At 47.5% G+C, this 22,341-nt stretch overlaps 1 protein-coding gene and 1 long non-coding RNA gene across 31 annotated transcripts in view; both read right to left on the bottom strand.

Moving 5' to 3' along the window:
- LUZP1 (leucine zipper protein 1) overlaps positions 1–12,063 on the bottom strand; it is a 117,718-nt gene extending 105,655 nt beyond the window's left edge. For 14 of the 26 annotated variants that reach the window (XR_011534277.1, XR_011534276.1, XM_070598430.1 and 11 more), the window contains exon 1: positions 11,677–11,788. The gene's annotated coding sequence lies outside the window, so the exon portion shown is untranslated. Of the gene's footprint in view, positions 1–3,258; positions 7,320–10,292; positions 10,661–11,676 lie in introns of those variants that run through there. The other 12 variants (XM_070598387.1, XM_070598524.1, XM_070598449.1 and 9 more) reach the window with 10 other exon arrangements.
- Positions 12,064–12,959: 896 nt separating this feature from the next.
- On the bottom strand, positions 12,960–21,849 carry LOC139080062 (uncharacterized). 5 transcript variants are annotated; one of them, XR_011534196.1, is made up of 5 exons: positions 21,191–21,848; positions 21,039–21,113; positions 15,459–18,886; positions 14,117–14,366; positions 12,960–13,467 (listed from the first exon to the last, which is right to left on the bottom strand). It is a non-coding gene; the product is annotated as an uncharacterized lncRNA (long non-coding RNA). The 5 variants fall into 5 exon arrangements; XR_011534207.1 differs by having other exon boundaries at positions 14,117–14,205; XR_011534193.1 differs by having other exon boundaries at positions 14,117–17,768; positions 18,545–18,886; positions 21,191–21,844.
- Between the last annotated feature and the right edge of the window lie 492 nt (positions 21,850–22,341).

Genomic DNA, 22,341 nt, shown 5'->3' with positions numbered 1-22,341 from the left:
ACCCAATCAGAATTTGTAATTCCTTAAGAACAAGGACTATATACTGCATTTCTTTTGTCTTTTGTTTTCTCCACATTAATTAGCCCTGGGTTAAATATAAAACAAGTACTGTAAACTGAATAAAATTAAAATTCTTGGCTTTTAAATTTGATGTGAAACTGACCAAAAATGTAATTGAAGCCCGTGTTCCTTCACTCCTCTCCTCTTCCCTAAAGAGTATCTGCAGCCTTGTGGACTGCACCCACTCAATGAATAGCCCCCTACCTCCCAGTATTTCTGCTGGAATCCCACTGCTCTCGCCTCTCTTTATGATCGGAAACTTTATCCCCGCTCTATCCTTTATTATCTCTCCCCGCTCCATTAACGGCCTCACTATCCACCCGCCTATTTCTCCTTCATACTTCAAGATCCTGACAGTCTCTTTCAAACTGCCTTGGGATCTAGTCTTAAAAGTCTAACATAGGGGCCGGCCCCACGGCTAAGTGGTTAAGTTCCTGTGCTCTGCTTCGGTGGCCCAGGGTTTTGCCAGTTCGGATCCTGGGTGTGGACCTAACACCGCTCATCAAGCCATGCTGAGGCGGCATCCCACATGCCACAACTAGAAGGACTCACAACTAAAATATACAGCTATGTACTGGGGGATTTGGGGAGAAGAAGAAAAAATAAAAAATAAATAAAATCTTTAAAAAAAAAAAGTCTAACATAATCATCAGTCCTCAAATTACTACAAAAAAATACCTTAGCATATGTTGGAAAGTATATAATTTACCAAATTATACTAAGAATATCTCATATTGCACTCCAGTACAGCTGTGGCAGAAAACATAAAAACTGGTATTCCTGATATAAACCTACCAGGAACCTTTGTTCCACAAACAGCCTGACTACATTTGTAATAACTTCTGTAGTCAACCAGCTTCTGTATTCTCTGTAATAGTCTTCCACTTTAAAGACATTTAATACATCTTTATCAAGATCTAAAAACGTTATTCTTCCTATCCTAAGGAACATAAGCCAATGGTGACGTCCTGTACTTAGGGAATAATGATCTTAAATGCACGTGTTCATAAAATCACTGTGTGTTCTGGTTTAGACAGCGTCATGTTCAAGAGCAAGTCCAGGAGTCAAATCCTAGCTGGCATTCACCAGTTGTGTTGACTGTGGGCAAACCGATCTCATTTCGTAAGGATTTTTCACCTATTAGATGGGGATAATAATAGCATCTACCCCAAAGGGTTGTTGAAAGGTAGATTAAATAAAGATATAAACAGCGTTTAAGTACAGTAGCTGGCACATGGTCAATAAATGTTAGGTTTTATTATTAGTCCTCAATGACTAAGAATCCTTAGAAAAATTTCAATTATAAGACTTCTATAAGCTGCTTATTCACAGACATTAGATACAAATCACAAAGATGGCCTAAATCAGATAAATACCCCAGGTAATTAGGAAGACAGCACATTGTGATAAGCTGTTCCAAGGTTTAAAGAGCCAAAAACTAACTTCGTTTATCTTGCTCAGCATTTAACTTTTCCAGGTAATTTGAAACTGGATAAAACCAGAGATTTCTTTACGTTTAGAAATAGGAAAATGCTGTCAGACCAAGGTGGATGGTACCGTTTTTCTATTTGAACTCTTGAAGCTCTGCAGAAAGCCTACACAAATAATGCCTTGGTAAGAAGGTCAGGAAAACACATTTCAGTTCTTAATTATAATTAAGTTCAAATCTGTTCCTCAACAGATTTGCCTCTCAGTAAACTAAAAATGTTATATTTTCCCTTTTTTTAAAACTTTATTTTTTAGACCAAAAAAAGCAAAACATTTTACAAGGCTATAAATAAAATCCTGTTGATACTAACACAAGATAATGCTCTCATTAGAGAGAATTTTGATTCAATCATAACACAACTTAAACAAGTTATATTCAAACAATAATTTTTATTTATAGAGGTTCAAAATGAGCACTATTACTCAAGTTATCTTAGGAAGCAGATGCTCTTCCAATAATGCCGCCGAGGCTCAAAATCTTTTTCAAACTTCATTTGTAGGATTCTCAAAGAGAAGCCTTATACACACAAAAAAATCCTAGTCTCCCCCTTTTAGAATTATATCTCATTTATAACCAAAAACAACGTTGATTACCCACTTCTTTCACCAGACTTACGTCTAAAAGCTAAACATAACTCCTCCAAAATGCAAACTTATCAGGATTAAGAATGTACAATATGCTCTAAAGACAAATTCAAAAGAAGCAGATCAAATATTTCAGTTTATAAATCTCATTAAAATAAATATATAACTACTTCCCATTTTGGAAATTTCTGATATTTGTTTTAAAAAAGTCATATTATCTTACAAATACCCCTCAGAGACGACCAAAAAACTACATGGTAACAAAACTGGAAATCTGAAATATCATACCAGATCTATAGAAAGCAGCAAAATGATACTGTGGATAATAACTGAAATTGTTTAATTTGAACATTTAAACTATCGTGCTTCCATAACATTTGCTCCCAGAGTGCCTCTGAAGGAGCAGTGATTAATATGGTTATTTACATACATCCATTCCTCTTGGCAACCTACCTTTGGTTCACACTAGTTTGAGTAAACTGGAATTCTCCAAAAGAAGGAACTCCACATTAGTTGTTTGTTCTTTTGTTATTGTTCAAAAAAAAAGACGGATTTGGAGCAAGAGAGGAAGTGATCCCAGCTTAGCTTATCTAACCCAGCACATCCTGCTCTAATCACCTAGACTATAACCTGTTTACCAGAGATTCCAAAATTTAACTAATGTCCCCCTCCCAAAGATAAACATCTGGCATGCCAAGATCTCAGCAACTGGCAGCCTAAAAAAATCCCAAATCTGACCCTCGACAGCTCTGTGACACCGGACAAGATACTCAGCTTCTCTGTGCCCCAGGCCCTCACCTGTGAAATGGGGCTAAAATAATAATCGATATACCTACTTCACGGGTATGGATAAGGATTAAATGAGACCGTGTGCCTGACACAGAGTAGGTACTCAAAACACATTCGTTGAAAAATTAGTAAATGAATTCATGCATAGAAAATGCTTAGGAGAGTGCCTGACAAATAGCTATTATAACTAATAATCACTTGAGATCTGTACCTGGAATAAGCAAAAGTAAATGGCTAACAATATTAATATCATTATCCCAAAACTCCATAACCAGACTTAACATTGTTAAATAATTTTCAAAAATACTAATGGTTTGCAATATTCTATTATCTTACCAATAGTCTCAGTTTCCAGTTGCAGGGTCTCTCTTTAAATGATGAAGAAGGGGTGGCTAGAACATCCAGAAATTCTCTTTCTCTTGTGCCAATTATAACAGTATAACCAACATTCAGGCTCAGGATGAGCCATTCAAGAAAAAACAGATTTACTACAAATACAGAGGAAATCAAACTAGCCACTGAGAAAGTTGCTTCGCTTCATCAGAAATTAGTAAAGTTAAAATTAAGCTTTTAAAAATTCTTGATTTTCTTCTAGTTTGCCAGTATATAAAGATGTTATCTGACTTTAGACTAAATCACATTAATTTTAAAAATAAGAAGAAGAGGGAATTTTTCTTCTATTCTTTGGATAAACAAAAATGCAAGGGTAGACCTGAAACCATAAGGCTTCTAAAAGAAAATGTAGGCAGTACACTCTTTGACACCAGTATTAAAAGGATCTGTTTGGACACCATGTCTTCTCAGACAAGGGAAACAAGAGAAAGAATAAACAAATGGGACTTCATCAGACTAAAGAGCTTCTTCAAGGCAAAGGAAAACAGGATTGAAACAAAAAAACAACCCACTTACTGGGAAAAAATATTTGCAAGTCATACATCCGACAAAGGCTTAATATCCATAATATATAAAGAACTCACACAACTCAACAACAAAAAATCAAACAACCCGATCAAAAATGGGCAGGAGACATGAACAGACATTTCTCCAAAGAAGATATACGGATGGCCAATAGGCACAGGAAAAGATGTTCATCGTCGCTGATCATCAGGGAAATGCCAATCAAAACTACACTAAGATATCACCTTACACCCATTAGAATGACAAAAATAACTAAAACAAATGGTAATAAATGTTGGACAGGTTGTGGAGAAAAAGGAACCCTCATACACTGCTGGTGGGAATGCAAACTGGTGCAGCCACTATGGAAAACAGTATAGAGATTCCTCAAAAAATTAAAAATAGAACTACCATACGACCCAGCTATCCCACTACTGGGTACTTGGAATTGCTTGAAGTCAGCAATTCCAAAAGTCCCATGCACCCCAATGTTCATTGCAGCATTATTTACAATAGCCAAGATGTGGAAGCCACCTTAGTGCCCATCAACAGATGATTGGATAAAGAAGATGTGGTATATATATACAATGGAATACTACTCAGCCATAAAAAAGAACAAAATTGTCCTATTTGCAACAACATGGATAGACCTTGAGGGAACTATGTTAAGTGAAATAAGCCAGATAGAGAAGGACAATCTCTGTATGACTCCACTCATATGAGGAATTTAAAAATGCAGACAAAGAGAACAGATTAGTGGCTACTGGAGGAAAGGTGAGATGGGGGGTGGGCACAAAGGGTGAAAGGGTGCACCTACAACACGACTGACAAACAAAAATGTACAACTGAAATTTCACAAGATTGTAACCTATCATTAACTCAATAAAAATTAAATTTAAAAAAAATGCAAGGGTAAAACTGAAATAATGACTAATATTTACTACGTACCAGCATCATGACCTAAGTGCTTTTGTACGTGAAATTATCTAACCCTCACAACCACTCTCACCATCTTCAAGATGGAGAAACTGAGGCTTTCGGAGGCTACAGAACTGGACCTCCATAGCTGCACATAACCTTATAAGGTAAAGTGCCATTTAACCAAAATGGTCAAAGAATGAAAACGAGACACAAATAGATAACCAACTGTCAAAGAACCAAATCGAATAAACCACATTTAACAAAGCTTCAGTTGAATAAAATTTAATGATTCAGAAGTGTCCTCCACGATCTCACGATGCCCAGAAGTCAGTGTTATGAACAATTCTGCTGTGAATATGGAAAGTGGAGGAGATGGGGTTGAATACGCACTAACTTTGTAAACCATTCCGAAAATTACTTTTTGTAACGAATTCCTCAGAGTTCAGCATTTGTCTCCTCACATTTCAAAAGAAAATTTCTAGCCACTGACATTTATTGGCGGTTTGAAGTCTGGATAAATGTAAATACGTTCTACCTACACCTGTAATCTGACCTAGCTGGAGTCAAAAAGTGAAAAAGCAAACGGGCTGGTTTCATAAACTATTTCTAAGTTGTTAAAGAAAAAGGTAACAGTGAGAAGATCGTGACAGTTAACAAAATTACTCCAGTGTCTCTCAGAAACTTCCTAAGTGCCTCTGCTCCAGTGTCTCCATAAGAATAACCACCACATTACCCCACAATCTTCTGATATAGCTCCACAGCAAGTCAAATGACTGATGTTTTAAAATGCATAGTAGGGAACTCTTAAAAAATAGATTTACATCCATCGCTCGATTGTGCCAAGATGTCTATTAAGTTAAATCATCCCAGTTACTAATTTAAATTTGCATTTAAATTGGCTTAAAGTACATACAAAATAAGTACATATAAAATTAGAACATACATCCTTCTGCCTTTAACAAAAGAGGATAAATATGTAGTGAGAGAGCTTGCTGGCAAGTCAGAGGAGGTGGCTTTAAACAGATTTAATTGGCTTAAAATTTTTCATTGTTGACATCAAAACAAAACGTTATTCAACAGAATAATTCAAATGAGGTCCTATCTCGTGTCTCATTTCAGTCCCTAACTCCAATGCGAGAGCATCAGACAAGCACTGATGAAGCATCTTTCCCAGGAGGAACTGTGCATAGTCAGTCCTCTGCCAGTGACAGATTCCAAAGGAGGATTTGCCGTGTGGCACCAGGACTGGACTCCTGGACCTTCACACCCTCACAGTTGCTCTCTCACCCGAAGCAGCTGGGGCGCTCCCAGCCTTTGGATTCGAGAAAACACGGAACAGAATTCTAATAAAAAGAATCCCTGTTAATAAGCCTGAGACCTTAAAAGGGCTACCTACACATAAGCATCATTACGATCAATCGTCAAAAACTCTACTGAGGGCCTACTATGTGCAAAACTCAGTGAAAGGAAGTGAGGGGAGTACTGGCTAAGACAAAATTAGCTTCTGATCCAACTAGGTAATTGAGATACAATCTGGTCAAGTTAACCAAGAATATGAGGGGTACTGGCATTACAAGCTGCAAGATTTTAGAGAAAGTAAGAAGCTTCTGATCCAACGAGGTAGATAAGATACATGCTAGTGTGACTTACCAAGAACATGAGGGGGTATCAGCAATAACTGTCACAAAATTTTAGAGAAGAAAGATTTACTGTTGCAAAGTCAGGACAGACTTTAAAGAGGGGGAATTGAGCTGAGCCATGAAGGATGGAAAAGATCGAATAGTTAAACAGCATAAAAGAGGAAAAGGACAAAAAGATAATGGGAACAAAGGTGCTGAATTGGGAATGTGGTCATTAAACATTTATGAAATACCTACTACATGCCAGTTACTGTGTAAGGCACTAGGTACACATGGTGAACAAAACAGATGAGTTCTGTACTCTTGTGAAGTCTAGTGGGGAGACAGTAACCACGCAAGTAGATCTATCATTATAATCAGAATAGGGGCTATGAAGGGAGGCAAGAGACACCAGTAATAGGGAATAACGGGACAGGACCAGCAAGATAAGATGATGAGGGAAACATCTCTGATATAGAAGCTGAGGTTTGAAGGAGGCAGCCAGACAAAGAGCAGGGGAAAGAGTGTTCGAGGAAGAGAGAGCCGCACATACAAAGGCCCTGAGGCAGGAAAGAACTTGCTGAGTTTTAAAATAAGGAAATAAGAAGCTAGCGTGACTGAAGCATAATGGAAAATGAGAGGCATAAGAGGCAGTGAGGAGACAGGCAGGGCCAGGTTCTACAGGGCATTATAGGCCAGGATACAGTTTGAATCTGGATTTTATTCCAAGCCCCAAAGAAAACCACTGTTTTTACACACTCACAAACATACTGTTGAATAAAAGGAGCCAGACCCAAAAGAATATAGGCTGTATGATTCCATTTTTACGAAAGTACCAAAACAGGCAAAACTAATCTATTCTATTACAAGTCAGGTTGGAGATGCGGGTGGGCGGGGCACGGGGGGCCGGAAAGGAACTCCAATGCTGTTTCTTCATCTGGGTGCTAGTTATATGGGTATATTCAGTTTATGAAAAAAATCAAATTGTACTCTTATGTGTACTTTTCCATATATATTATTTTCAATAGAAAGTAATAATTTTTTAAATTTTTATGCAAGTCTTTAATAACATAATAAACATTTAAAAAATATTATTACTCTGTCCAGATAAAATTGGAATAGAGGAGCACATGCAAATAGGGAAGGTCTTGATTGACAGACTAACCTGATGGAAGTTTCCAGACACATACAAAATAGGGGAAGGGGTAAGTCGAACAGCCAGTGAAGACAAAGTACCACATTTATAAAGAATAAATGCTGGGTCTGGGAAGCGAGTTGTGCAATAAAAGATGAGCTAGAAATTTCTTAGAATGTAAGGAGGTATCTCTAGAAATTAAAATAGATGAAAACAGCGATGCCTAGTAAGGTTAGTCATGTTTGTTATGTTTTGGCTTTTATTTTAATATGGTATTTTCAAGCTCTTCCCTTACCCACCCCCCAACCCCAAACATGAGAGAGTGTAAAGAAATGGAAAGATCCCAATCGTGAGCATCAACCACACCTGAGCTCAAGTCGGTGGTCTGCCCCTCAGGGCTCCAGCAGCAGTTGCTCTGAGCTCAGCTCCCTCAGGTGTAAAATGAGGATAACTCTACCTGGGAAAGTTACTATTTTCTCCCCGTCATCACCCAAAACGCTGAGTTGGGAGACTGGCATTTTAATTTAATTCTTTCCTAATGGTATATGGGGGACAATGGTTGACGAGCCTCCATTCCCAAGATTCATGGGTGGGAAAGAAGGATTATAAAACAGACAACATACAGAAACAGAATGGAGAAAGAGAAACGAGGAGGAGCAAGAGGTGAAAATGGGGCTGCTTCTAGAAGCTCAGTAACAGAGGTTTCAAGCTTTTTCTAAGACAGAGACTTGAGCTAAAGAAGACTGGGACAGGTTCCGTGACCTCAGAAACTATGAGCAGGAAAAAATAACCTTATGTCTTCCCAGCAAGACACCATGCCTACCTAACGTATTCCTTTTGTGGAATATTAAACAAGGTAGCGATAAACAGTAAAGACATTCCATCACAGGTGAAAGGGCAAGGCTTCGCCAACCATTTTATAGCATCCCCACCCTCAAGAATTATTTGAACAACCACAATGTGTAAAGCACTTCTTAAGTATAGCCAAAGATAGTAAGTTTCACGTTTCAGGAGCTATCATTTCAAAAAGGAAAGGGAAATAAAACTTCGAACAACTCCTTAACAGATCTCTGGGTAATTTTTTCCCCTACAATGTATCCCCTTTCCTAAAAGTAATGAAAACCTGGTTTCTCAAAAACTTAGCTTTCCCCTGATCTGACAAGTATCCCCCTTTCTACCTCTCTCATTCTTCACATGCACCATGAATTACCTAAAGTTCCCCTATTTCCTACAAAGTTGGCACATGGACTCTCTAGTCCTCATTCACTCTGATCTCACCAGTATTGCATCTGGACATAGAAACTTCACAAGATTCCCAGGAATCGCTCCACTCACCAAAAACTAAACGATACCACACAGTTCATACAAATGAAGGTGGTCAGAGTAATTACACAACTGTATACATTTGGCAAAGCTCATCAAACTGTACACTTAAAAATTGGTGAATGTTAACTGTATGCGAATTATACCTCAATAAAGCTGATTTTTTAAAAAGAACGCAGGTATTCATTCATTCAGCAAATATTTAATGAGCATCTATTATGTGCATCAATGTTTACACCAAATCTTTAATCCTGGCAATTTGGGTCCTACCTGTATGTAATGTGCTTTATTTACTCTTAAGGTGTCCCAGGAGCCACATTACATGAAAAGTGGTGGAGTTTCTGATCATGAACGTCACTTAATGATGGCCTCTACAGTGGAAGGGCCATTAGCTACCCATCATCTTCCATTGCATAAAGGACATCTCTGATCATCCAGGTACTCTATATTTGAATACGAACCTTTCCGCCATAAGAAAAAAATTATTAAGCCTCTACTGCCTACAGGACATATCACTACCTCAGCCTTATAGGTCTGTCTTTCTACCAAAAAACTAGAACATCTCAAAAGCATACTGACAACGTTGCTAGAAGAAAAGAAGGCAACATGACTGAGGAATGGACTGAATTGACTTATGCCAAGATCCACAGTGACCCAGTGGATGAGTGAAAGGTCTAGAAATGAGGCCTCCTGATTCCCAACACAGTGCGCACGCTGGAGACAACCACGGACCTCAGAGACAGACTTGGGCTTGAACTCCAGCTCCACTTCTTGCTAGCTGTATGCATCAGCTTGGGAAAGTCACTCCACCTTCCCAGCCTCAGTTTCCTCACCTGTGAAACCTCACAGCACTGTTCTGAAGACTATATGAGATATATACCACTTCCCACAATTACCCGGCACAGAGGAGGCCACTCAACAATATTAGCTCCCTTTCCTGGTCTTCAATTATTTAAGAGGAAGAAAATACCTATTAATCAAGGCTAACTCATAATCCCCATTAGTAATGCAGGACAACAATGAACCTATGTTTGCTGCCTTGTTCATATTCTAATCAATTCCCTTCGCATCCCACTATTTTCAGTTTTTCAAACTTCAGTTACTATGTTTAGAAAAGGGATTTAATTTTAGAAACCTGGAAAATTCTTCTGAGTAAATTGAGCAAAACCTTAATCTGCCCCAAGGGGAATTCTGAGCAAAATAATTATTTCTGACGAGAAGAAATTTCTATGGGGGTTATTCAGTTTAACCACACGAACGCCAGCAAAGCCGCACACGAAGTGACAGGAAGCAATCTGGAACATACTGTACAGATTCTCCAACGGGAAATACCCTCCTGAAACCCAAACCCCCTTCCTCCCCAATCTGAGGTTGTAAAATCTTGCTAGATGATCCGAATTCCCAGGCTCTGACACCAGTCTAGCGCCTTCGGCCAGCACTGCAGCAGTTCCTAAAGGGCCCTGAACAAACCCCACCTCTCAAAACATCCCCAAAAGGCAGGGAGGTCCAGAGAGCAGAGCCTCAATCCACAGATAAGGCCCCAGGAGCTCAGAAGCACAATTCCTTCCCCAAGGTCATTCGAGTCAGTGAAGCTGCGACGGAGAATCTGCAAGCCGTCTCCGGCGATCACACTGCAGCGTTTGGGGGGGGCGCCAGGTCTCTGCCCCTCTCCCACCCTCCAGGGTGAGCACTGGTCTCGGCATTTCCGAAACAAGCCGCAACAAGCTCTGCAGTGTTAGCAAAGGGGCTGACGCGATGGAGAAACAGATGCTCCAGAGCGAGCCGCTCCTCCTCGGCTCGCAGAGCCTCCTCCAAGGTTATCACCCGACACCGCAGACGCCTCACGGAGCGCCCCCCCACCCCCACCCGGGCTCCGAACTCCCAGCCCGGCCGCCCGGGGACGCCGGCCTCCCCGCAGGCAGCCCGGGCCGCCGAGGCCACCGGCCCCGGGCCCCGCGCCCGCCTCCTGCGCTCCGGGCGGCCATGGCTCCCTCCCGGCCGGGCGGGGCGGGCGCGCTGCGGAAAGTTCACCGCGGCGGCGGGGGGCGCCCCCGGGCCGGCCCGCCCGCGTCCCCCTGCAGATTCCACCATTAATTAGTCCTGAGGACTGTCTACTGGCAACTTAAACAAAGCGAATGCCTCAAATTCCTTCCCGGCCCGGCGGTCTGGCGGCGAGACCAGCAGCGGCCGGGACGCGGGGACGGCGCGCGAGCCCACAGCTGCGGCGGCGGGACCCCTCCCCGGCCGCCCGCGCCCCCGCAGCCCGGCCCGCACGTCGGCCGGCAGCCCCGCTCCCTCCGCCGCCTCCTCCTCCTCCTCCTCCTCGGGGCTCCGGGCTCTTCCTGTAAGATCACTTCCTTCCTCCCCGGGTGCCCGCGGGCCCCGCGCAGCCCCCTCCCCGGCGCCCCGGCCCCCAGCCCGCCGCGCCGCTCCCTGCCCCCACCGCGCCCCGCGCACCCCGCCCGGGTCCCCAGCTCGACCCCGAAACTCTCCGCCGCCCCCCAAGACGCCCCTGCTCCCCGCCCCGACACTTCTCCCCCGGTTCTCGCTCCCACCAAGAAGTCTCTGCGAGCCTCCCCCCCTCAAGACAAATCTCCAACTCCGAAACAGCTCTCAAGGTCTCGCCCCTCCAGGTCTCCCCTTCCGCGCTCTCCCCCACAGCACTCAGCTCAAACTCTCCCACCCCGACCCCACACCCCCAGCCCTCCCCGCGCCGCGCCCGCCCCGCTGCCCCGACGCCCCCGCCGCCCCGACCCCGCGGCCCGGCAGGCCGCCCCCTCCTGCCGCCCGCCTCTCCCCGCGCCCGCCCGCCCCGGCCTCCCGCGCCGCGCCCCCGCCGCCTCCCCGCGGACCCCTCACCTCCGCGGCTCCGGCCCGCGCTCCCGCCTGCGGACCGCCCGGCGCTCGGCTCCCGGCGCCGGCGCCTCCTCGGGTCCCCGGGACTGACAATGAGGGGCGGGGCCAGGTGACGTCAGCGCCCTGGAGGCGGGGTCTGCGAGAGGGGCGGGGCTGGCCGGCGGCCCCGCCCCCTAGGTCCCTTGCCCGTTCCCAGGGCTGGGACTCCGCCAAGGTCCCTTGCTAGGTGCCCAGGGCCTGTGCGAGGCGAGGTGGGAGATCGCGGTGGAAGGCAAGACGTCCTGCTTTCAAGAGGGGCACTGTCAGAAAGGTCGCGAGGATTAAATGAGATAATCGGTGTAAGGGTGTTTTAGCCCAGGGCCTGGTATGAAGCAATCATTCAACAAATACTATTGCTATTACTCAGCAAACGCGGAAAAGGAACTCGGCGTGGACTCAGGAGGCGTGGGTCCCAGCCTCCAGCTCTGCTGTTAATTCACTGTGTGATCCTAGACGAGTCCTTTCCCATCCATGTTCCTCACCTTCACCTTCTTCAAATTGGGAGGAGGCGATGACCAGATGACCTCAGAAGTCCCCCCAATAATTCTATGACATATTTCCTGTGGACCTATTATGTGCGAGGTACCTAGGGCCCAGAGAAGTGGGAGGGGGACCTGTGAAAGGAGCCTAAGACCCACACCCAGCATGGTACAGGACACAACCAGAGACACTCTCCCCACGGGTGCCCTCCCACGTTCTGGCACAGGCTGCATTCACAAGCCAGGACACAGATGTGCTGAGGGCTGCTTCCTCCCCGACTGCAGCGGCAGAGCTGGCCTCTTGAGACATGTCTTGTATAAGCTCCTCATTGCCTATGGAATAAAGGCCAAAGCCAGGGCCTGGTCCGATCTCTTCCTACCTTTACACACACACACATACACATACGCACTGTAAAGTTTATCCAAACTTCCCCCAGCACACCCACTGCTTTCCCACATCTGCCCCTTTGCTCACGCTCTTCTCTTGCTGTCTCATCTCAGCTTACAACTCCTCCTAGTTTCCCCCAGCCGAAAGCCGGCTCTCCCTGCCCTGAAGACCCATGGCATTGTGTGTAACTCTCATGTGGCATGAACACATTTTGACTCGTGTCAACTGTCCTCTCCTTTGTCTCTTAGCACCTCCTCGAGGTCAGAACCCACACATGTTTGTGGATGCCAGAAAACCCTGGAATCACATGCCCATGTTCTGGCCCAGACTAGCTCTCTTTCAGACTCATTCTCCTCATCTGTAAAATGGGGACGTTAATATAGTCCTTGGAGTGTTTGTTTTAATATTACAAAAGACACTACAGAGAAAGCACCAGGCACAGTGTTCCACAATGTAGTTGTCATTCTGATTTTCATTATTATTATTATCATCAATATTATTAGCTCCTAACACCACACAGCACCCCTCGTGATGATCCACCCAATCGTCTCACGGTGGAAGACTCTGAGGTCCTGAGAGAGGAAATGGCTTGCTGACAGTGGCCCGGCAGAGCAGTGCCCTTGGAACAGGAACCAACACTCCAGTCTCGAGACCCCAGGTGGATTCTGCAGAGTCACATCTGATGCCCCAGGGTGTCTCTCCCTCGGCAAGCCTCCCAGTTGGGGACGGCTGTGAGTTCTCTTTGCAGGAGGGCTGACCGTCCCTCCCTGTGCCTTTCTCCTCTCTCTTTCCTCACAGAGAGGCGGATCTGTGTTAAACTGCCCTTGGCGTCTCCGCAGGCCTCTGGGAGAGCTGCAGCCAGGCCCTGGGCGTTTCCAGCGCGCTAGCCTGTGGGAAGAGGGAAAAGGCTTTGGGGTTCTGATTAATTTCCTGTGCTGCAGACAGACAAATGGCTGTCCTGAAATGCCTGGGCTGGTCCTCCAGGGCCCCTAACAAATTGCGGCTTATTTTTAGAATAGGAGATTCAAAAATGCCACTTCCCATGAAAAGCAGGCCTGGCCACAGGATTGCTGCAGGAAAAGAAAAGGGCTTTTACAGAGTCCGTCCTATGTACTGATGCTGATTCCGAGCACTGCAAACCCTTGGAAGAGAGAACCCAGGACAGACAGTGGAAGTTCTTTTTTTTCTTTTCTTTTCTTTCTTTTCTTTTTTTTTTTTTTTTTTTGCTGAGGAAGATTGGCGCTGAGCTAACATCTGTGCCAATCTTCCTCTATTTTGCACGTGGGATGCCACCACAGCATGGCTGATAAGTGGTGTAGGTCCGTGCCTGGGATCCGAACCCACAAACCCAGGCTGCCGAAGCAAAGCACACAAACTTAACCATTACGCCACTGGGCTGGTCCCCATACAGTGGAAGTTCTGAAGGCAGAACTTTCTACCCAGGATCCAGGACCCCATCCACCACTTATTCATTCATTCACAGCAAAAGCTTTGACACAGGACGGATCAGGATTCAAATTTCAGCTCCACCGCTTACCAGTTGTGTGACCTCTGGCTTTGAAGTCTGCATCTCAGTTTCTCATCTGAAAAAACGAGCGTAATAATGGTCCTGATCTCCTGCAGTGGCTGTGAGGATTCAATGAAATAACGTGTGAAAGAGCTCAGTGCAGAGCCTGGCACCCAGTTCATGCCAGGATATGGTGGCAGCTGTTACTATTTCCACATGTCCCCTGGGTAAGGTCTCTCCTGTGCTGGCGTCTGGGCTGGAAGCAGGGCTAGAATCTCAGCTGGTAAAAGGAAAGGGGTAGGTTTCCGTGAACAGGCAGGAAAAGGTGTGTGCTGGGGACTGTGACATGAAACGAGTAAGTGTGAGTTGCAGAATGACAGGTGTGGTAGGATCCCGTGGTTAGAACTTAGAATATATGTTTAGTGGATGCATAAAAAATATGGAGACTACAGAGAACTAAATAGAAGACTTTCCCCTTTTTTCCTTTCTTTTTGCTTTGCTTTTCTGTGTGTGTGTGTGTGTGTGTAGCAGAAACGTTCAAAAAAGACTCTACTAAATGCTAAGAGGGAAGAAAGGGGATGAAAACACAGCTGCAAGACACATCGGCAGTGGGCATCTGAACCGACTGTGCATATAACCATAGAAAGTTCCGCGGGTCCCATCTCACTCCTCACGGTGCAGAGAAAGCCCCTGCACAGACAATTCTCACCTTCTCCCCCCTCCCCAGCCTTTACCTTGAACTTTCAATGGTACAGCCGGAGGCGAGATTCCTAACAGGACTCCCGGGAACCACGCAAGGTCAGCAAGAGAGATTTTTAAGCAGGAAGAGTTTTTCTTGCTCCCTGTCCTGTGCCCCTCCCCCACCTCTCAAAGAATAACTGTCAGCATCTGTGCCGACTGGGCCTAAACTTGCACTTTCAGTTTTCCCCATTATATCTTTCTGCAATTTAATTTTTTTACAAGGAGGATATATTACTTGGTCATCAGAAAAAAGGCAATAAAGATATACAGAAAGAGAAAGCTAACTGACCTAGGGTTGGTTCCCTTTTGTCGGTTTGCAAACAATAAATTACAGTAATGCGGTTGAGGCCAGGGCTAAGTCTCACACAAATCATAGAAAGTGAGAGTGGTAAGGGCAAAAAATCACCCTCAACTTCTCCTATCATCCTCCAAATGGCATGATTTTAAATCCCCTCACAATTCAGGCCGCCCACCAGTGCATATATTTCATTCAGTCAGTCAACAAACACTTTACTATAAAGCAGACATCATCCTGGGCACTTTCCTGATACTGTCTCATACAGGGTATGGGGGTCATTATTCCTAACTTGCAGATTAGGAGAACAAGGGTCAAGGAGGTGAAGGAACTTGCCCGAAGGCTCACGTGTAGTGGGGTCTGAACCAAGACCTTCACAACATCCAAGTCCGCTTTCTGAGAGATGTGGGCTGGATTCTGAAGCGAGTGAGCTCTGAACTCAGGCAGCTGTGATCGCCGGGGCGGCCTCGGGCAAGTCCCTGAACTCTTCGGTGCTGCAGATTGCCATCTCTGCGGGATAAGGGCCTACCTGATGCTTGACGTAAGTGAAGCGTTTCGTACGTTGTAACTCATCCTACGGAGGGAAGTCGTTATGCCAGCTTTTCTGGGACTGCGTCTCACTCATCTCTGGGCCCCTTGGGTGCTTTCCTCATTTTACCCCATTGATGCCTATCCCCCATGAAGGCATTTAGGCCAGTCTTCGTGGCACAAACTCACATCACCCCCCCCCCGCCCCCGACTAGCACTGGACCTGCCTTGAGGACGAGAACGACGCTCATTCATTTCTGATCCCTTTCTGCCCCCAGTGCAGAGCCTGGCACGCATCCCGCCATTCCTTCGCTTTTTTATTTATTTCATACCGAATGGCTGAGAGCCTGACAGGGGCCAGGCACGGCACAGACTGGGGGACAGCAAAGGTCCCTACCTTCTCGGAGCTGATGACTGCTGGGGAAGACAGACAACACTAAATACGGTTAATTCCTTCACAGCAACTGCACTAAGTGCCACAAAGCATCAGGCCACGCACTATGAGGGCTTGAGGGATGTGGAGCGGGGATCTGGCTGAATTCAGGACAAGGGAAGGCTTCCTAGAGGAGGTGGCCTTAAGGCTCAGAGAGGTCAAGAAACTTGCTCAAGGTCACAAAGCTGGTAAGTGGAAAGACCGGGATTTTAACCCAGATGCCTGACTCCAAAGCCCACACTCCATCTGCTACACAACGCTGCCTTTTATCTCCTCCATCTCATTCCTCCCTGGCTCTTCTTGGTGAGAAGGGAGCAAGGTCTGTCTAAGACTGGACGCTCTAAAGCAATGTTTTCCCAGCTTTGGGGATCAGGGACCCCTTTCAGAATCTGGTGAAATCCATGCGACCTCTCCCAGGAACTACACGTCTACAGACAGACCCACAAAATCTTGCCTGCAATTTCAGGGGCTCACAGGCATCCTGAGGCCCAGGTTTAGAACTCACACCATGGAGGACCCGAGGACTCTACGGTGAGATTCTCAGAGTCTCAGAAAGAGATACCAGGGTCCCCTGGGGACCTCAAATACCCAGATGGACCCCAGGACTCTATAGCAAGATTCTCAAGATGCAGGAGAATGATCCTGGGATCCTGTAGAGACGGCCAGTCCCTCCAGGGGACCAGCAAGGCCTGGAGGAGAGAGTCTCAAGATGCCATAGACTGCAGAGGAGCCTCAGGCCCTCGCACAGTCAGAGCCCCCACAGAGGAACGGGCACCTGGGAAAGCCCTGGTTCTTACCCCTTTTTGGGTCACTGACACCTACGAAATTCTCAAGAAAAATGCAACACACAGCATGTGACACACAAAATCACGGGGTTCGCAGACTTCTGGGAGGCCATCCGCAGCCCCCAGATTCAGACCTCCTGCTCTTGAGTTTCCACGAGAGCCTGAACCCCGCTGCACCCCTCCCGAGCTGGACCAGGACCACGGCCTCAAGGCACAAGCTTTGGAGTCACACAGACCACGGGCCCTGCCGGTTACCAGCCGTGACCTTGGACCGCTCCCCTACGCACCCTCAGGCCTCAGCATCTCACCTCCCAAAAGAGAGGCTCGGACGCCCTCCCTCCCCCGCCCAGCCCCCGCGGCGGGCTCCGTGCCGGGCGGGCCGCAGCGTCGCCTGCAGGACCGCGGGGCCGCCCGCGCCGGGATGCGGGCGCCGGGATGCGCGCGGCCGCCGCGGTGACAGCTCGCGCCGCGGCCCGTGGAGCTGGGGGCCCCGCGCGCCCGGCCGTTCCCACCCCCGCCCGGGCAGGGCGTTCCCGCCGGCCGGCTTCCTGCCACCCGGGGCACGGAGGAGGGCAGGGAGGAGGGCGGGCGCGGGGCCGCGGGGCCTGGCAGGCCTGGTTCCTGGCTTTCTCTCCGCGTTTCCTGAGCGGGACCGGCCGGGGGATGGGACCCAGCGCAAACCCCCTTCCCCGGGAGCGCAGCCAGGAAACCGCGTCCTGGTTCCCGCCGGGCCCTCCTCCTGCTCCTCCTCGCTGATGGCCGGCCACGGTCGTTTCGTCCTTCAGCTGGGTACGATGCGACCCGCCGGCCCCGTGAGCAAGCCGAGAGATGAGAGGGCAGACCCCGGACCGCACACACAGCGAGATTCCGACCCCTCGATGCCAGCTTACTAACGCCGTCCTACGGATGAGAAAAGCGAGGCGTAAAACACGAAGTGACTTACCCAAGGTCGTCATAAAAATATCACTCGGAATAAAATAAAGCGCTTCCTACAGACCAGGCGCTGTGCTACAAATGCTCTAAATGTAAGTGTCATTGAGTCCTCAGAATCTTTGAGGATAACTATTGCCCCTATTTTATAAATGAAGAAAGTGAGAACCAGAGAGGCCAAGTGGCTTCTCCAGTGTCACACAGCTACAAAGCAACAGAGAGAGGAACTAAACTGCAGTCTCCTGTTTGCAGAGCTCAGACCACTCCGGCTTCCCACAGGTCCTGCTTCAGCTCATTCCAGTTGAGCAACCTGAGGGCCAGAACCTTGTCTTATTTTTTTTGGTTTTTCGGTCCCCAAAACGCCACCCGGAACTTAGCACAAAATAGGTGCTCAGAAATGACTGTGGAGCCTAGGGCAGAAGCTCAAAGTTGGAAGGACTGGTAGCTTAACTCCTTCTAGAACCTTCAGCAGAGTGAAAATTCATCCTCTGAATATTTCCTACCGTGATGAACTCCCTCTCCCATAATAGCCGCTCCCCTGCTGGATAAATGAAATGTTGGGTCTAAAATGTCTATACTCCTTTTTGCTCATGGTTCCTTGTCAAAAAAAGCAAGACCATTTCCCGCCTCCTGGCCACGATACATATTTCGTGATATCCTTAGCCGTTTTACGAGGATAGAAGGTTCAATAACTTTAAGTTCCCTGTGAACTGGACCCTTGTCAGCGGTTCCCCTTCCCTGTGTACCGTTGTTTCAGAGAAAAGCAGAGAAGAATTCAGTCTCACTCGGTCGGTTGACTGAATAGGGCACACGTTGAACTGACTTCTATCGCATTTAGGCGTTGAGATGTCGGGATTTCTCTGTTACAGCAGTTTGCATAACTTGAGTAACACTGGGAGTGACTTGGTTCCATTGTTACGTCCTCCACATCTTGGTCACACAGAAGATGCTCAGAAGACAACCATCCGGCACCGACTGTGTCCAGGTGGCTCAGCTGGTCGGAAACAGTCTCTGTTCATCTCGTCCATGCATTATGCCCTGCCTGTTCCAAAAAGGGTTTTGAGGTGGTTTCCATCGCAGCCTCAAGCCTATTTGGTGGATAGTTAAAGAGCAAGAGTCAGGGAGTAATGAAAGCCTGGACCAAAGGCCAGTGAAGAAGGAGGGAAGAAAGATGAAAAATTGACTAATTAGAGCAGAAATGCTAGGCTAAGTTTTCTAAGGATAGCAACTATAACAGAGCAAAACCCATGGCTCTGAGGTTCCTGGCAGTCAAAGCAAAGAGGGAAATAGGATGAGTTACAAATTATATGGGAAGTAGTAAACATGTGATTAAGCGCAGACCCTGTTGTTTTGAGGCCCATTTCTACCGGTTACTAGTCACGTGACCTTAGGCAGTTACTTAACTTCTCTGTGCTTCCGTTTCTTCACAGGGATGACATAATGATAAAACCCCTCTCTTAGGGTCATCGGGAAGATGAAATGAGTTAGGACATATTCAGTTCATAGAACAGGCCTGTCACGTGGTGAATTCCGTGCAAGAATTAGCTGTTGCTGTAGTCTGATTGGAAGAACCACGTCAGTAACTTGGGACACAAATTTTTCCCTGCACTAAACTCTCAGAGGAACGTATTATTAAAGGACCCCAACGAGTGCAAGGGACCATGCCTAAAAGTGCTAGACTTTTAGGACACTGCTGGGCCCTGTGTCACATTCTCTCATTGGCTTTTGGCTCAGACAAGCCTCGGCATTCTGCTCACTGGGTAATTCTGCAGGCAGGCGGCTGGGGGCCCGGGGGCCTTTCCGATGACCTGTCCACGCGGCAGGTAAGTGTGGAGGGGAGGAGCAGAGGGGGTGGTGTCAGACAGACCCATGTGCATTTGTTAACCTCTTTAAGCCTCGGTTTCTTCATCCACGGTGAGGACGATAACAAATAGACCCCCCTCCAAGGGAGCTGCTCTGAAGAGAACGTGAAAAAATAAATACAGAACACCTGCCACAGTCACTGGTTCATAGGAGGCCTGCAGCACACTCACCCACAGAATAAGGAAGAAACCGACAGAATAAAATGGGAAGCTCACCTGAGACCCTGGAGTACGGAGGATAATTTTTAATACTCTCCAAAGTGGAACAGAAGTGGTACATTTCCCCCAGAAGGCGGCCCGGGCTGACCAAGGCATCATGGCTTTGCTTCTACCTGGAATTCGCTTGGCCTGACTCAGTGCGATGTGGAGGCCGGGCTGGCCCGTTTGGGGAGCCACCCTGGCCTGGAGAGGCGCCGCAGAGCAAGAATGGCCAGTGGGCCTCGGAAACTGACTCTGTCTTTGATGGGGATTGAGAACCGCAAGTTCCCCCCGGGGCTTCCATGTGTTGGCTGCCTCCTAGGTACCCAGTGCTCTGCTGAGCTTTACACACATGACCATGTCCAGCCCCCACGACAGCTTCCAGGGGTGAGCCCTCTTCAGAGTCACATTTTACAGATGAGGAAACTGAGGATCAGAGAAGGAAAGTGACCTATCTCTGGTCACACAGCTAAGAAGCAGCAGAGCTGGGACATGAAAGCCGGGACATGACGCTAGTATGTGTTCCTAACCATTAGACTACACTGCCTCTCCCCTCCAACCTGACCCGGGATCTCGTCTGTCTCATTAGCCAACCTCTCTCTTCCAAGGCTGACTTTTTTCATGAAGAATCTTCTAGGAAACACCTGCTGCCTGGCCCCAGGGCAGCCCCCTGCCCTGTGGAAATTAGCTCATGGGCAGGACAGACAAGTTTCACCGGGGTGCCTCAAGCTCATCAGAAGCTCCGAGTGGATGGAAAATCAGCCGCCATCGCCTGCGTCCAGCCTGCAGCTCCGATCTGCTCAGCTTCCTGGTTGGTCTCTCTGCCTCTGGGCTCCCCCGCCTCCATTCCTCCCTTCACACACAGCCAAATGGAGTAATTGCTCTTCACACTTATCTAACCAAGTCATGCCGCTGCTGAATAATCTTCAATAGCTCCCTGTTGCTCCCAGGACCAAGTTCAAAGTCAACAGCTCAGTTTAGCCCCCAAGGCCCAGCCTACTTCTCCAACCCTCTCTTTCCTCTCAGGCATCCTCGGCCCCCACAGCCCCAGACATTCACCATTCCCAGCCCCAGAGCCTTTGCACATGTAGTTCCCCCGTGTGATGCAAGATAAATAAACATGTGAACGAGCTGCCAGGCCTCAGCTGGGCTGTGAGGCTGTCAGATCCCATTAGCTCACCTTCTCCAGGTGGTGGCTGGGCCCTCCTGCCCTCTGATGGAGACTTCTCTGCTGGGGGAGTTGCCCATCGTCCACCTGGAAAAGGGACCAGACAGGAACAGAGCACCAGCAACTCCAGCTTTCTGTAGAGCCCTGGGAAGTGAGGGCCTTACCTTGCACCCACTCCATGTGTGAGAGGCCAGGTGTCGGGGGGTGACACGATAAAGCCACCAACGGGGTCCAGATTTCCTACCGGGTCTGTTTGGTGCCTGTGTCCAAGCTGTTAACAGCTACCCCACGCTCTCTCCTCGGTGGAGGCAGAATCCTCCTCTCTCTCTGTGTACCGTGTACACAGTTGCCAGGCGCCGACCCGGAGCAGGCACAGCGTGCCCACCTCCCCCTCCCCACTTGCTAAGGAAAATTGCGCTGGAGGAAGGTGCCCACCCCGCTGCGAGTTCCGCGACTGTCTCTGGTGCCCCTGCGCCGCCTGGCGGGCATACCTGGAATAGACCAGGATTTTTGCCGACAGCTCCGCTTAGCGCAATTCTCCAGGGTGGCATCTTGGTCTCATTCCACATCCGCCCTAAGGCCCTGGGGCTCCCCTGAGCCTGAGGCTCTGAGAAAGGCAGAAGCTGATTCTGTCTCACCGTGGAATCTTGGGTCTGTGACTGGCCTTCTCTGGGCTCAAGTTCCTCATCTATAAAAAAAAGTGCAGGAGGACACTGAACCCTATCGCCTCTGATGTTCTAGGATCTATGATTAAAGTCCACTAAAGGATCTGGGACTCTGCCTCCTTCCTTTTCTCAGTGGGCAGAATGTAAATTCCAGAAGGCCTGGGAAGTTGTTGGCTTGTTTGCTCCCTGTCCCAAGTGTGTAGGGCAATGCTTCATACACAGAAGATGCTTTATTGGGCTTGGAGTTGCATTAATAGAAGCACTGTATGTACAATGAAGGAGGTGATAGTCTCTCTGCCCATGTCTGGAGTCTTGTGTTCCATTGGGATCAGAACTTTGAATGGGACATGGAGAAAGTATAACTCATCCATAATAGGATGAACAAAATGATGGCTGAGGGGGACCATAAAACCAGATTTTATGGGGAACAGTTGAAGGAGCTAGAATATTGACTCTGGCCTAAAAAAGACTCGAGGGGTACGTGTTCTGCCTTCAGACATCTGAAGAGGGCAAGAGGGCATCTAGGGAAGACAGCTGGGAGAATTAGGAATTCGGGCTGCTACTTCAAGGGGACAGATTTTCACCCCCCAAAACCAAAAGAAGCAGGGCCGGCCCAGTGGTGCAGTGGTTAAGTGCACACATTCAGCTTT

The sequence above is a fragment of the Equus przewalskii genome, chromosome 2 (genome assembly GCF_037783145.1).
Source record: "Equus przewalskii isolate Varuska chromosome 2, EquPr2, whole genome shotgun sequence".
Classification (NCBI taxonomy): Eukaryota; Metazoa; Chordata; class Mammalia; order Perissodactyla; family Equidae; genus Equus; species Equus przewalskii.
The sequence above is the reverse complement of the archived record's forward strand: the minus strand, read 5'-3'. Positions and strand labels throughout refer to the sequence as shown.